The sequence below is a fragment of the Molothrus ater genome, chromosome 19 (genome assembly GCF_012460135.2).
Source record: "Molothrus ater isolate BHLD 08-10-18 breed brown headed cowbird chromosome 19, BPBGC_Mater_1.1, whole genome shotgun sequence".
Classification (NCBI taxonomy): Eukaryota; Metazoa; Chordata; class Aves; order Passeriformes; family Icteridae; genus Molothrus; species Molothrus ater.
Window position 1 is genome coordinate 8,157,489 of NC_050496.2, and position 17,086 is coordinate 8,174,574.

The window sequence follows — 17,086 nt, forward strand, 5'->3', positions numbered from 1 at the left end:
TGTGATCATTTCTGGACCACAGAAGATTTTTCCACCTATGTGGGGGTTCTTCACAAGAACCTGCATGGCCTTTGTCTTTTCCCATATTGCTTTTTAAAATATTTGAGGAAGAAAAACATTGTTTTGGTTTTTTCACTTATCTTCTCTTTTCCTGAAATGGTCACAAAAAGGAGCTAAATTGGAACTCGAGCTCAAACAGTGGAATGCCCAACTCGCATGGCTACGCATGCTTTGAACCCAGCCACAGCAGAACAAGGATTTTTTTTTTCAGGCTTTCTTCTGGGGCACACTTGCTTCTTTCCCCCTTCTGTGCCTTGTAGTTTGGTCTTGATCCCCTGCTCTCTCGTGGCTCCATCCTGATCCCTCTCTTCCTCGAGTCTGAGTCACAAGAGCAACAACCCTGCCTGCTCCGACCTACTCAGTGCCTCAGCTGTTAAGGTAAAGCCCACGCTCCCGAGGGACTCACGTTTGAGTACAACCCCTGGATTGTCAGGGCTCTGGCTGGCAGTGCTGCCGAGGGGACAGTCTAAGGCTCTATTTTAATCTTCTGGAGCCCAGCCAAACACTGGAACGGAGCTGCCAGCACGAGGGGGGCCCTCCTGCTCACTGTGCCTGACCTCCCATCAGGAGAGGTGCTGGTGTGTTCCTTCTCAAACTACTAGGGCTCTTTCATTGCGCCTGACCTCCCATCACGAGTGCTACCAGGGATCCAGCTCCGACTACTGGGGCTTAACCCTGGCCCGGCTCCAGCACACGAGCCGCACGCTGCTTGTCTCCAGATGCACTGAGCGTAAATCCAGACTCAGCTGCAAGCGCTGCTTCAGGTACGCTGCAGAGCAGCCACGGAGCGACGCCGACTGCTCGTCCTGCCTTAGAGAGCTGGATGCATCCCCCGCACGCTTTTTCAGCTTTAGTTTGGGAGGATGCAAACCAGCATTTCACTGTGTTTGTGGTCCCAGCCTAAGCTTGTGCCCTGCAGCTGGTTCTGTCCTGTCCTGAGTCATACTGGCTCCACAGCCCGTTCCCACAGGCAGTGACAGAGACCCGGCTGTGCCATGGGCCAAAACCCATACACAACTGCAAAGCCGAGCATGCCTTCCCCTCTCCTGGATACCCAGAGAAGGAAATTTTACAAAAACCCTGGCAGAGTGATGCCCAGTTTTGATGCTCAGCACTGCAGACTTTCCTCCAACACGGGCAGCAAAGCACAGCAGCGCTGTCCACCTGACTTACTCCAGGTTTCCCCGGAGTGCAGGACACCAGCCCATCCTGGCTTATCATAAATCACCACATCACGCTCTGTGCCAACGTGACACCCCTTGCAACGCTTACTTTTCACTGAAAGATAAATGTATTTTTACCAGCCTAAGTCAGTGTGTCATAATTTACTTCGAGTGACGCCCGCCGGGTCAGTTCTAGAGCTGCACAGCTTCACACCAGATTTACACCTCGGCAGCCCAGAGCCTCTGGTGCCGCTGCGGTGACCGAACCTGTGGCAGGGGGACAAAGCTTTGTCTTGAGAAGGCTCGGCTGGGGCTCGGTACGGGGCACGGGCTGAGCCCGCCCTTCGCTGCACCGATGTCCCGCCTGTGTCCGGTGTGGCACAGCCCGGGGTGTGCGTGGGACAGCCCGGGGCTCACTGCCTGTGCCATGCCCGGGGAAGGGACAGCTCGAGGGTCGCTGCCCGAATGTCCCCGGTGCCGCCGGCCCGTCCCCGCCGTGTCCCCTCACGCCCGCCCAACATGGCGTCCCGCGGGCGCCGCGGCGCCCCCTCCTGGCCAGCGCCGGGCAGTGGCGGTCCCGCGGGAGAGGTGCCGCCCTCAGGGGAGCGCCTGGAGGGGATCGAAACCCCTGCGGGTACTGCCCGCAGCCCTGCCCGAGGCCCGGCAGGTCCCTCCCCAGTCATGCTGAGGCTCATCCCGCTGGATCGCGGCCTCTCTTTCGCCACCGCTGTCGCAGGTGTTGGCACTCGGGGACTCTGAGGTGAGCGGCACCGGTGGAATGGGACAGCGGCCTTGGCTCCACACACAGCGCCAAACCCAGGCTGAGCCCCCCAGAACGCGCAGCCATCACCACCCGCCCTCAGCTCGCTGTACAGGACTCTGTGCGCTGCCCTGGGCTGAAAAAGGTTTTCTGATAAAAAGCGGTCAGGAAACACCACTCTAAGTCACTGGGAAACAACTGATGAGCGAAAGCTTGCAGGCGTTGTTGTTGGTGGATGAGTTTTTGGCAGCTGTGTGTCACCCGGGCTCGGGAAGATGGTTAGCACAGGGATTCTTGGCAAAGCTGAGCTCGTAAGGATCGCTCTGTTTGAGTGATTGCATCACCGCAGGTTCCTGAGTGACTTCAAACCCAAGATGCATATTTTAAATCTCCCCTGCCGTTGCTGATAATTTGTTCCATATTTACCATATTACTTAGGACTTGCAAATGGGGCAGGTTTTTTTAGAACATAAATGTTAATTGAATTAGATGGCCATAGCCACAGCAGGCCGAGTTCATCCCTGGTCCCTAATGGCATGGCAGTCCATGGGTTTAACCTTCAGGGTGAATTTAGCACTATTGACTTTCCCTCAGCATTAATCCATGGTACTTGAGAAGAGATGGAGCTGTGTAAACTCAGATGGTAACAATTTCTGATTGAGCTTTGTGCTGGCTTTGGATCCCAAGGTTTTCAAAGGATGAGGCTGCTGAAAATGTATTGCTTGTTCAAATTTATGGCATTGATATATACAGTTCTGGACCTACCCAAAGACCACAGTATCTGCATCTGTCAAGGTAGGAATTGGGTAACAATGTCGGTAAAATAAAAGGTTGAATGGAACAAGCTTTTAAAAGCATGTTTCCTCAACTGGGGTTTTTATGGTAATGTTCTTCCTTAAAATCAATCTGCAAACTCCCCATTACCTCAGAAAAGGGGGCAGCTCAAAAGGCAATAATCTCATGCTCTGGTGTTCTACATCCTGCAGAGATTGCATCCAATGTCCAGCATTGCATTGTTAAAATAATTTCATAAAATTACATTTAAGGTGCCATAGATACCATTTATGGATAGAATATCTTTTATCATGTGATCATGGCTTTTACTTTGGAGCAAGTATGGAGTAAATAAGATCTGTGCTGTTGGGATGTGCAAGCTGATGGGAGAGCCATTGTTTCTGGGACAGCTTTTAATTTCACTTTCAACCTGCTCTACATTATTTGCTAAATCAATTTACAGAAAAAAAAATCAGTTCAATCAATGTTTGGGAAAAGATGTTTTAGTTTTGGCAATTAATTTTAAAAACAACTGAAGATTCATTTCAGTGAGAGAGTACAGCTGTCATGAGCCTCAGCTACCTGAGGCTGATTACAGTCCAAGTAGACAACAATACAGTTTTCAGCTTTCATGTTAAAAATCTCATTTGAAGTGTGAAATTAATGTCTTTTCCTGGTATGTTTCTTGCTAGATGTCTCCTCCATTTGTGGTTTAACCAATTATTTTAACTTTAATTCTTTGCCAAATGAGCAGATTTACCACATACAGATCCCTCTTAATGCAAGTAGTAAAGTATTTCATCCTGTTCTGGAAGTTAAGACTTCAGAAAGGTTCAGAAGGATCAGTAAGAATGATTCAGGAGTTGGAAACCATACCTTAGAGCAAGACACTTAGGCAACTCTTTCTAGTTCACTTAAACAAAAGGTGACTAAGAGCGGTTAGTTCAGATCCTGTTCAGTTTATGAGGAGGCTTTGGATCATAGAGGTGTCCTAACACGGATAAGAAATTCCTTCTCAACCCCAGTGTCAGGGTACTGGAGCACTTTGGAGTGAAATAGGGAGTACAGTTAACTTTTGGAGACACTTGCTGAATATTGATTTGCCCTTTGCACTCTTCAATGTGAAATTTATGTGGAAAGAACCAAGTGTTCCCATCCCACTGTACATTGGTGGACATGTTTTCAGCACAATCCAGCCAGTGCTGCTGGTGTGACAGTATCTCCTGTGCTTTAATCCATACAGGAATTCTTTTGGTCTACATTGTTAACCAGCCTGAATATCCAGCATGTTAGCAACCACCAAAGTGAGGTTTTAGCCTCCATGTGATCCTTTGCAATTTATTATTAGCTTCATATTCTGTGGACTTTCATAACACAGTCTCTGCCTTTTTGGAATGAAAATCGACAGCTGTGGAAAAAAATGGCTTAGTCAGGCTGCAGCTCTTCCCGTGTGGCCTTTGTGATCCTGTCCTGATGACCAGAGGCCTCTGGAGGGTGCAGAGAGCCTGGAGCTGTAGTGCACCAGTACCTTCCTGCTGCTGCCCCAGTTTGGGACACGAGGAGCTTCTCTGCTAGGTCAGGTTGTCATCACTCAGCAGGGACAGTTGCCCAGATGGTGACCTTGCTGTCTGTGCTGTGCCCACGCAGGTGTGGGAGCATCTTATCCAGCTCTCCATGCTAATTTTTTCCCAATTTTTTGATTTGTCAATCCACTGAGACCTCTGGAAAGGACATTGGAAAACTATTGGAAGTGTGATACTGACTTCAGTCTTCCAGCCTGATGAATACATAGCTCTGGCTCTACCCTGTGCCCTCGAGGCTGACAAGAAGGCACAGTTTGAAAGTGCAAGTTAATACACTGTGAAGGTTCTTTTGGTGTAAATTGATGGGGGCAGGCAAAAACACATGTAGGAACACCGAGGCTACAAAATAAATAAATTGGGACTTTCTGCATCCAGTTCTATTAAAAACTGGGATAGAACTTCACTAATTGGAAGAAGTGACAGATACCGAGAGTCAAGTGGCTCCAATAGGAGTGTTGGTTCTGGGAGATGAGCAAAGGTAAGACTTGCCTTTTTGGATGCAGATTGGCAGGAGTGAAAGTTGGCAGAGCTGAGCCAACAGTGAGCTCTTTAAAAATCCCATCCTTGCCCTTTGAGTTCTCTGGGTACTGTGTTCCCTTGGGCTGTGTGACTGTACACAGCAAAACACCCTTAAGTACTTCCATGCTGGGTTTGAGTATTGGCTCATGCTCTTCTTCAGTTGCCTGTGGGCAGGTTTATAAATTATGTGCTGAGGCTTATTTCTTTTATGTGGTTTCTTGAAATATGCTTAAACTTAGGAGATATTTAGTCAGTATCTTTGCCTCTTTAAAAACCTTCTGCTGTGTTACTCATATATTAGGTTTTGGGTTTTACAGAACCTCTTAAAAACCTCTTGACCAGCAGATCTGCAGTAAAGGTGTGCTGGCCACAAAGCCCACCATCCTGGTGCCACCATGTGCTGCTTGTCAAGGTGCCCCTTCTTCCCTGGTTCATCAACTGAACATTGTTGGCAACAGTGAGCAGTTAAGTAGCTAAATATCTATTCAAAGAGTGGCCTGCCAAGTTATCAGTGCAGGCATATTTTTGTAAAGAAATACGCAGCTCAACTTGTGGTGATCATTGAGAAGCTGAGCTGCAAAAACATCAACACCACAAGGACACAATATTTTTCTCCTGCTTACAACACGGTCGTTTATTTTGGAATTCTTATGCCAGCTGAGGACTCCAGGGTGGTGACAGTAGAAGAGTTGTCCAGATGCCAGGGAAAAGAGAGAACTGTATATTACTCCTGTCCTGAAATGGTAGAGGGCAGGGAGAAGGGCTGAGTAATGATTTGAAAGAATACATTCCTCTAAGCTTTCCAAGGGAATCCACAGATTGCTCCCACCACAGATACCTGCAATACTTTGAAAATATGTACAAAATGAGATTGCTAAATGATGATTGCTGAATTCCCTGGTCTTCCTGTACCCTCTGCAGAGATCTGCAGATTTGGAACAACCTTTCTATTAAGATAAATGACTGGCTTTCAAATTAGCTGGGAAAGCTATCACATAATAAAGTGATTGTGATGGGAGCAATCTCTGTGCTTATGGCCAGAGAGGTGGTGGGCTCTGACATCTGACCAGGGTGGCCAAGCAGCAGACAAAGTGTAAACAAGTAACTATAATAGAGACTTTATTTGGGGTTATGAGGAAAACTCAAATCACTGTGTCTTTCTAATAGTATGTAGAGACAGGTTTTTTTTACCTCTTACTGTGGTACCATTTCTGTGTGGAGACAGCCCCTCCAGCTCTCAGCATTATTTAAAACTTTTAAATTCTCTGGCAGTTCACAGCATTAACTTTTTGAAAGAGACTGTGTTCATCAAAATGTAGGGAGCACAGTCTGTATAGCATTGTGCAGAGGCTGTGCAGAAGTTTCTCCTGGGTCATATCACAGAATCTGATGTTTTTAAGCCTTTTTTTTAAAGGCTTTTTTTTTTGTGTTTTATCTGGAAACAAAAATTGAGCATAGGTGCTGAGGTACAGGTGTGCTGAGGCAAACCAGAAAATAGTTCTGTTTCATTCTCTAACTTCTGTCCTACCATCTGTTACCTCAAAGGTTTAATTTATGCTATAAATTTTTGAGGGAGCAAGAATTCTTACACATTTGCACAACACCAGACATGGCTGGTACATGTCCAAGCTTTTAGGTACTATGATAAAATAAAAATTAAATCTTTGAAAGGATATATTTTTTTATATCCAGTGATTGTCTTGGGTGTGATGTTGCTAGAGAACCAAGACATAGATGGTCTCCAGTCAAAGTTATCAAGTATCTCCTAATTATGGCTGTGCTTATTCAAACCACCTAAGAGCTGGTATTTCATACCAGGACTTTATGTGTTCAAAGCCCAGTTCCAGTTGGTTTGCACTGCAGCTGTTGTGAATGCACGCCCTGCTATGAATGGAGCCCAAGTGAGGCTGCATAGCTTAAGTGTTGTTGAAAATGAAACATAGACATTAAGTGGCCATCTGTGGAAAGTTTTCAGTTGCTTTCATGCTACTGCACTGGGATTCGTGGCAGAACCCAGGGAGACAATTCATGTTTCTGTGATGATGTTCAGTTCCTGCAGGTGCTGCCTTTATCTTCCTGCAATCTTCTGCTTAGGTCAGATCATCTAATTACTGTAACAAATCAGGGAGTCCTGTTTCTGCAACAGTTTCCTTTCACTGTATATCCATTGTCAGGTGCACCCACACTAGCACAGAGGTAAAAAAGGAATGCACACACTGACTGTAGAAAGAAGTGTGGGCAACAAATGGCGCTTGCTCAAATAATGAAAAACTGTAGCAGGAAGTGTGAGAAAATTCAGGGCTGCTTCTCAAACAATAATGGCACATGGCAGAACATGGTCCAGTATCAAAAATGTGCTTCCTCCACACCAAGACAGTTCAGCTTCCTTCCTTTGTATATCACACTTTTGACTAAAGGTAGTTGAAGGTCCTCTATCTCCAGGGTGGGTATTTGCAAAGCAGAGATAAAATAGTGAGAAGTATTACAAAGGCAGCAATATATTCTAAATCATGAGAAACTTCCACTGTAATTAAATCAGAACATGCTATAAAATCCATGAGGCCCTGTGGTCTATCCCTGCCAACATGACACTCTACAAAAGATAGGAACTGGTCCTCTTCTTGGTTTTTCTGTTTTGTGACCCTGGAGAAGCTGATTTTCTACTTTACTTCCTTTTATGTTCTCAAGTTTTGTCTGTGCTATCTGTTGAGAGGATCAAGAATGCACACCCTGACCTGCTGTTCAACACATGCCCAACACCCACTGCAGAGGTGGGTTGTAACCAGATCCTGGTTACACTGGTTACACTGCACTGACATTCACCTGATACATTTCACTGGAAGAGCATGGTGGCAGAAGGACCTGGAGGAACTGAACTCAACAGAATAATCATTGAGCAAACACTGAGTACCCATAGCATGGTGCAGAAAAAAGACTGGCTTGTATGAAATCTGTTGGATTATCTTACCAATGGTTCTGATAATAAATCTCTTTACAAGACTACAGCTATCCTTGTATACTACTGTATACGTGTTCTTGATGTTTTGAAAATTTTCAAAGCAGCCTTTTCTAACATTCTCAGTCCACATTACAATAGCCTTATCTCCTTGTACAAAATGGCTTCTTTGCCTAGTGAATGATTTAATTTCAACCAAACAAATCAAAGTCAACCTTTATTATGAGCAGCAGCACATGGCACTGCAGGATTTTAAAGCACTGACAGGCATGTCAGAGCTCAGTTTTCAGTTCTATCATAGATTTGTGCAACCATCTCTTCAATTCAGGGGGTGACTGGTTGCACCTCTATCAGCAATGAGCCATGCAGCCCAGGTAGAGAACAGTCAGGTTGTCCTGGGCCTTGGGAGAGAGGGTGAGATGGACTCCTTTAGCCAACCAAATCTGCCTCTTCCCACTGTAGTTTTGCCACTGGTTTGAGCACATCAGGGTTCCACTAACTTGATAAACAGGACTTATGCCAGGACAGTGGTTCAGTGACAGGAAGCTGTTCTGAGGGGTTTGTTCCCCTTGAACATTCATTGGCAGCACCCCTGCTAAGGATACCTGTGTGTATGAGCTCCCATCTGCTGCTTTTTCATCAGCTAGGCAAACAGGGATCTCAGGGAATCGAGAGGCTCGATTGCTCTTTGTTGCTGTGTTTGGAAGGCTCTGTTGCCCATTAAAATGCATGTGAGGTTTTTCTGTCACTTCACAGGCTTCTTGAATTAAACCCCTTCCAACGTCAGGATCTAAGCTGCAGGTTCAGGTTCTTACCTTTAAAATCTGTGCATTAAGTGTCTTGTATCTACCTGGTATAGCTGTTGAACTAATCAATGAACATTCTACTATTTACATTTATCCTTCCAAGCTGAGAGATCATGCACCACTGACATTGAAAAGGCTGAATGATTTGCCCCGGTTCATGCTTCTGAATAAAACTGACAGCTATGAGATGGAAATGTTCAGCTCGAGTTTTAATTTGCTGCAGGAAAGATTTATCAGACAGAGGTGAAGTCTTTGACCCAGTTTTGTCCTACTGGGGTCTCTATGTACAAGCTACAGAGGGAAAGGAGGGGTCCCAAGCACTGATATTTTCAGGTGTCTCTTGCTCTCCCAGTTACAGCCAGTGGGATTTTAGGATAACTCAGCACGGTGCTGCAGCCTGAGCAGGGGTTGTTGCAGGGCTGCTCAGGGATTGCTGCAGAGCAGGGCTCGGGGCAGGTGGAGGCCGGGCACTCGAGGCACCACATCCACACTCAGGGAGTGTTCAGGGAGCGCTCAGGGAGCGGAGGATCCCTCAGGATGCCCCCGGCTGCAGCCCGAGTGGCTCCGCCGGCTCCAGGAGCCGCTCAGAGGGAGCGCGGCCGTGAAGCGCAGGGCGGGTCGGGGGATGGCAGCGCCGGGGATGGCAGGGCCGGGAGATGGCAGGGCCGGGGATGGCAGGGTTGGGGATGGCAGGGCCGGGGGATGGCAGGGCCGGGGGATGGCAGGGCCGGGGTTGGCAGGGCCGGGGATGGCAGGGCCGGGGTTGGCAGGGCCGGGGTTGGCAGGGCCGGGGGATGGCAGGGCCGGGAGATGGCAGGGCCGGAGATGGCAGGGTTGGGGATGGCAGGGTTGGGGATGGCAGGGTTGGGGATGGCAGGGTTGGGGGTTGGCAGGGCCGGGGATGGCAGGGCCGGGGGATGGCAGCGCCGGGGTTGGCAGGGCCGGGGTTGGCAGGGTTGGGGATGGCAGGGTTGGGGATAGCAGGGTTGGGGGTTGGCAGGGCCGGGGTTGGCAGGGCCGGGAGATGGCAGGGCCGGAGATGGCAGGGCCGGGGATGGCAGAGCCGGGGGATGGCAGGGTTGGGGATGGCAGGGTTGGGGGTTGGCAGGGCCGGGGTTGGCAGGGCCGGGGCTGGCAGGGCCGGGGCTGGCAGCGCCGGGGGCCGGCGGGGCTGAGCCGGGCCCGGCCCAGGGCTGTTCTCTCTCCACGCAGGGAGCCGGCGGTCCGCGGGCCTGGGGGCAGGGCGGCTGTCTATTTTTAGTGAGGGTTTTATAGAGTGGATCCCTGCGGTCTGGCTCCACACTGAAATATTGTCCTAGTCTCAATGACATAAACACAGGGCCAGCCTGTGATCCTGGCGCCAGCTTCAGCTTAGGGAATGTGAATGAAAGTACCAGTGGGGTCCAGGCAAGGAGAAGAAAAAAATCCTGACTGTAATTACAAATAAATCCCAAACCCTTTCGCTCTCATGGCTCACTTAGTGCAGCAAATAGCCTCTGATTCTCTACAAATAATTCCCAGCTTAGTTACTGACAGATCTACCAAGAGGCAGTTAATGGAATAATGACTAAGGGAAGCTTAGGGTAATTTACAAACAGTTCCCGGTGTTGGAGGGTGATTGCCCCCACCTCGCCCCCCTCCCTGCTCCCTTCAGGTCCTGCAGCGGTAAGCACCAGGCAGGACCTAAACCTAAGCACACCAGGGCTCTCTTCGGCTCCTCAGGGAAGGCTGCTAGTTATTTGTTTGTTTATTTATTTCTTTCTTTATTCAAGAGATCTCACACAAGAATGATGACTGGCAAACTCCAATATCTGTCTCCCTAGGGAGAGCAGATTAGATTATGGTCTGCTGAGCAAGGTTATTCCCACCTTCTTTTTTGATGAGAAAAGTGGGGAGATCTTAAGTGAAAGTGACATAGAAAGCTACCCCTACCATGAGATGCTTTAAATGCAGCATTCTTCCTTTTGCTTCTTTTTCTGTTGCAAAGGCATCTCTCTTCTTTGAATCCCTTGCCTGAGCCTGTTTCAATACCTCATATTTGAGTTGAAATGCTCATTTTGCTGACCAAAGTTAACCCTCATGTTCAAAGTAGAGAGAACTCTTGTGGCACTTCCAGAGTGGTCAGCGCAATGCTCTTTTTTGTTTGATTTTGATCTTTTTGTAAACCAGAACAGGATCATGTGTCTTTGGAACACTACTCTGTCAAGAATGGGAGAAGAGGGAAGGCTGTTCCTGCATGGGAACAATTGCACATGGATAGACACTTGTAGAGAACAAATAATAGTCAAAATATATGTAATTGTGTCTGGTATGTTATTGAACTGCTGATGTGTTTATTATGAGAACAAGTACTTCAAAAGGTGATGTAGCTTCAGGACACATTCTAGGCAGCAAAGATACTCAGTTGAAGTGTTATTTCAGTGATGCTTGAAAGAAAATCATCCTGACCCACGTCTATGCAGGAAAGCCTAGCTGGTTGTTAGTCCTGGGATGGGTTGCTTTTTTCTTCCTGTACCATCCTGGTCTTTCCGAGTATCTGTGTTCAAAGGAGAAGGATAACAGTCACTTGGTAATTTTCTGTTGGAAAAAATAATGCCAAGTCCTTATTCAGGTTTATCAGAGGAACTTCACTGTACATAAGCAAAGCTGTGCTGTGAGCAAAGCAGTAATTTGTGACTTCTCTGGTGCTGTGGTACTTTTTGTCTCATATTCCTGCTGTACCCTCCTACACCCCTGTCAATTCTCTTTTAGAGATTGTGGTGTTGTGGGATGTTGCTCAATATCCAAAAGCTTTTAACTCTATTCTGTAATTGATGTTTTGTGTAAACTGCAATAAAGGAAGGATATTAAAAAAAAAGGGCGGGGGGGGACGGGGGACAATGAACGACCAACATATTTAATGAGGATGAGTAAACACACCCAAGATGTAACTGTAGATATAAGAAAAATAAAAGCAGCTGGGGGGCTTCTGAGACATTGTTTGTCTTGAAAGTGATGAGAAGAGTCACCATCAAAAGACTTGTTTTACTACAGTCATGCTTCATTATGGGCAAGGAGAGTGTGGGGAAGGGGAGGGGTGGGGGTTCCGTACGTGACCAGGTTGCCAGAGGAGAGAACCTAACTCGTTTGCATGGCCTAATTAATCCCTGAACCCAGTCAAAGCCTGAGTCAGAGGGAGAGAGCAAATGTCAGATCTGTGTCTGGGAAGCCTAGATTCATTATTTTACTCGCCTGGGTCCCTTTGCCTTTAGACGCAAAGACTTGAAATTCTCAAGCCAAAGAAACACACCCGAGATTGCTACTGAACATCAGCAGATTTGGAATCACTCTCCAACACAAATGTCTGTTTCTGTATTTGAATTAATCCCATAACCCCACGAGTGTGCCTGTTTCATCATTTGTGAGAGAAAGGGGAAATCATTCCATGTGCCACTAAAGGTACAAGTTTCTTTGAGAAGTCTCCTATTGAACATAGAGCTTTTCACAGCCAGCCCAGCCACTGTGGGTTTGTATCTTGGGACATTTTGTAGTGGCTGCAGAGATAATGCTATGCACACAACTCTGGCTGATCATTGTGATCCACTTCTTTTTTAAGAGATCAGATTCCCTGAAGGGATGAAGCATAAGAAGTTGGAATGGAGTGATAATACAAAATGCTGGGGAATGGCATGCAGTTTAATCTGTTTCTAGTTACTAAAGCTCCTTCATCCTTGTACATTTTCTAGCTGGAGCAAATTTAAAGAATTTCTAATAAAGCAGTGGTTCTGAATTTGTGGGACCTTCTGATGTTGCACTGATTCTTGAGGCAAAACCCTAGTCAGAAGCTGGTTTATATATAGGCTAAATTCTGCTCTTTTATTACACTGTAGCCAGGATACTTCTTGTGAGCATAAAGTGCAGCCATTCTACACTTAGTCCAGGATTTCTGAGTCAGTTATATTTGGGATCCTGTCCCTCTGGCTCTCTGATCAGGATTAGACCCTGCCTCTTGGACTTTGTACTTCCACAAAACCCGTGAGTCTCTTGGAACCTTTTACACCAGAGTCTGAGGCAACATTTACAGAGTGCAGGGGACCTGGAGGCTCAGGACTGAGTTGATAGAAGTACTTTTAAAATAAGTTTCACTTTTCCTTCGTTCATAACCAATCCGGTAAATATGATGTAATTGGATTTATTTTCCTCTTCACCCCCACTGGAGCCAGGAAAATGAAGTAGTTGAGAGAAAAGGGGTTGTCATTTTCAGTCAAGCAGTCATTCATCACATAGCATTAGACAATTAGCAATAAAACATTTGAAGGGCTCCATTGGTGCTAAAAGGGCGAGGGGGTCTTTTTAAATATCAGAGGTGAGAAATGTTATGTATCAGGGTTATTCAGTAGCTGGCATCAATGAATCACTCCCATGCACACAGGGCTTGACTGGGGGAGGTTGCTGTATTTTTCGCTTCATTGAATCCTTGTCCCTCAGTTGTCTTTAGCATTTTATAAAAAGGAATAGTAAAAACTTGGTTTATCTCAATAGATGTTTCTCTTAATGACCAGGCTGGCTAAAATGAATAAATACATTCCTACTTGCCATGTGAGTATAAATGTAATATACGCTGCCACAGGGAGTTTGTTTGGATAAACAATATTGCCTGTGTGGAGATTCAGATCCCCTTCAGGAGCCATTGCTTGTAAATATAAGTGTCATTTTTAAACATAAAAAATGCCTTGGTTTCTGTTTCATCTTTTCCAATTCTCCCACCGGCTTCCCTGCCTGTAATGAATTGGTCTGCACACTGTGAGATGCTGGTCTCTTGACTGCTGAGATGTTGGGATTTGGCACAAAAAGTAGGATGTTTAGGTGGGGTAGAGGAGGGGGAAGATTTAGAAGAACTTTGGGTTTCCTCTGTTGCAAACCTTTTGCGTAAATAAAGAAATAAATAAATAAATAAATAAAACTAATTCCTCCAAGTGGTGTTGTAGCCAAGAAAACTCTGCTCTGAGAGATTCAGATTTATGGCAGAAGACACTGCTGAGAGAAAAAGCAAGAAACAGAGACAGTGGAGTTCCACCTCCCATGATATATAGAGCCAAGGGAGGTATAAATACCCGTCACTTCCCGGACCCTCTTCAAAAAAAAAGACAAACACCCAGGATCCTGTCTCTGGCTGGCTTGCAGCAAGGCGCCCTCATAAAAGCTAAGATAAACAGTTTATCAGCAGATGAATGCACAAGCTCTGGTCTAAAGACACAAGTCTATACCTTAGGAAAAATGCAGAAGCAAGAAGAGAGTGGGCTGAGAATCAAGGAGGCACAGTATTTTAGGAGAAAGAATGACATGTAATCAGAAAAACACAGCAATTCTTTAAGGACATTTTTCTTAAGGCAGTGGATACATCCATGTATAGCTGTATTTAAAGACTAAGAAATAGCTGTTTTTTTATTTGTGGGGTATCCTTTTTTTGGGGTGTTTTTTTTTTCATTGTTTTAATGCATTAGTCATCTTAGAATTTACTTCACTATAAAACACTCATCCCAGAGCTTAGTTTCAATATATATTATTTATATATTATTTATCACTGTAGGTACATGTTCTTGGCCAAATGTATCCTTCCCTGTCTCCATTCTGTTGGGATTTCAAGGTAGAACTTTTCTCTCTCAATGTATGTTTTACCTTCCAAAGTTTTTCATTCAAAACTCTTTACTTCAGAGCAGCTGATCACCTGCTAACATTGTCATCCTCAGCACAATCCTTATTCTGTGTATCAGGAAAGGGGCAGGGAAATTGATGAGGTACCTTCCTCATGAGGGAAAAGGGACAGAGCACCACATTTCAAAGATCCAGCAGGATCTCCCTGAATCTTTCCACACTAAAGAATGTAGTTTCAAAGTACAGAATGGTGATTTTCTACCTGTGGTACATGGATTCCAGGGAAGGTCATACATGACCCTTGATAGCTCATAATGTAAATTTGTCATCTGATATATTTAAGGACTATGTAAAATGGCTGCAAGCTGTGCATCTCCTTTAGAATTTCTTTAGGGATTCAGTTTTTAAAGAAAAGGTAGAAAAGAAGTTCCTTATAAAATTTACACAGGTGTATAAAGGAAGAGGAAACTAGCAGCTTGCTAGGACCTAAGACTAAAATTGAAATGGTTTTAATTCGGTTGTCTGCTCTTTCAAACACAGGTTTCCTCTACAATTTTAGTAGAACAGGAGACTCTTCCCTCTGTGTTGTTCCATTGATACTGGTAGCATCTCATCAAACTCTCCAACACTTCCATGAAGGAGGCAAGGATTAGCATTCCTGCTCTACAGATAAGGAAAGGCAGAGCTATGAAATGTGCTGCCCAAAGCCATATGAGAAATTTGCATGACAGCAGAGCAAAGAACTCATTTGGTTATGCTGTTGCTTTTCCCTTCCTTTCCTTAACAATCATTTCATGCCAATGGATTTTTTTAAAACAAGAAGCAAAAGGCAATGAGAGCATGATTTAAATAATCTTTAAGTGTAAAGGGAAGCAGGAATAGTTCTAAGGAAGCCTCCACTCCTAAGGAAGCCACAGCTTTGCCAATCACACCTGGCATCGTTCTTCTTCATCCCAGTTTTCCAGCATTTTATTACCTTCTGTGAGGTTCCCTCTGCAGTTTAGAGTGGTGCATGAGACCACTGCTTGAGGACCAGGCTGATTTGAAACCATGGGCTGAATTCAGAGGGATGTCCCTGAGCCCTGGGTTGGGTGAAGTAGGTCAGGCCATTTTCTGTTAGTAGATTTAACAGGAAACAAATCTATTCTGAATTGTTCCTGTGCATCCTCGCTGCTGTGGACTGAAGTCAGCTGCTTACATAATGTGTTTGCAGAGCTGTGCCTCCAGAGCCGTGCAGGCTGCATTCCTCTTCTCTCCTCATCAGCGATGTCACCCTGAAGAAGTGGCATCTTACTCTTGCCCACACTGGCTTCCTGTGTGCCTTGAAGGTTGTATTTGCTTTGTCGACTGAAAAAACACATTTTTAGTACTGACAGCACTCCAGAACCAATAAAACTGAGGCAAAGGGAGTTGTTCTACTCTGCTTCATGCATCATTGCCAGTAGAATGACCAGCTAAGGCCTCTATGAGCTGCTGGCCTCTCTCCCTATCCCAGGAAGGGCTGGCATCATACACAGACCCTGGATCATGCCCTTTACCTCCAGGTTTCATTTACTGCTGTTTTCAGCCAGCCTTGGAATAAACCAGTTTCTTTTCCCTCTGACCCAAAGGCCTCTGGCAGAGTTACTGGCAGCTCTTTCCCAGTCCTGCTTTCAGCCACTCCACCAAGAAATTCTTGGGCCACAAGTGACTTCTGTCACTTCTACATTCCTCAAGCTTTCATGGCCTCTCCAGGAGCCCAGTGCACCTGAGGCAAGGCAGACACCCGTGCTTGAGGAATTACTGAGCCCCAGCCTGCTCTGCTCAGAACACATCTGGGGCTTAAAGAGGGACAGAGAGGCTTAAAGAGACTCGTTCCAGAAACATTTCATTGTGCAGGTAACTCACTTGAGGAGGGAAAGGTCTTGCCTTCCAGTCCTTGTTTAGAGTCACAATTTTGAATGTGGAATCTTAAACATCTGGCATGGAATAGATGGTACATAGGCCTTATTAGCTTTGCTTTTTAGATTTAAGATTAAAGAACTGGTTTCAAATACCAGCTGACTGAAACTTAATTTATTATTTTAAAAAAATACAAGCAATACAATGTAACTTCTGAATTTTTGCTTCTGTTCTGGTTCTGAGGTGTGGCTTCTCGCTTATATCAAGGGACAACTTTCGTGCCAAATTTCAGTAATTAAAGTTTACCAGGGTCTGGGTGAAGGTAGAGACCTCAACTTGCAGATGAAAAAAATTGTAATCAAACTCCAGCAGATCTTTGACTGACATTGTGGCAGCAAGTGTCACTGTGAGGCTCTTTCACAATATTGACCTTAGATTAGTTTTCCATCTTTTTCATGTAATCTTTTTTCACTTATATATTGTTTATAAAATGCCCTAGATGTTCAGGAATAAAGCAAAGTTAAGAGTTCTTTTAAATTGAAAATTGTAAATGAAAATAGTTGAAAAAATATCATTTTTATAAAAAACACCCAATATTGGTAATATGATCTATGTACTACTTTCATAATGAACCTAATTTTGAAGGTTAAGATTTAAACAAATGCATAAATAATTTAGGTAAAATGGCTTAGCTTCAGTCCCATTAAACTTAGGCTCCTAAGTGCCTAAATAGCCTGCAGGAATGGGATTCAAGCACTTCAGGAAATTTTACTCAAACCATAATAGAGCCTTACAGCCATGCAGCCATACTGCCCGCCACGCCGTGTAAGTGCTCTTTGCAAGACAGTAATTCTGCCAAGGAAGTGGCATTTAGTATCAAATTTTAAATTGTTTTATGTATTTCCATTGAGGCACTTTCCATCTTTCCTGTATGTATTGAGAGCATAACT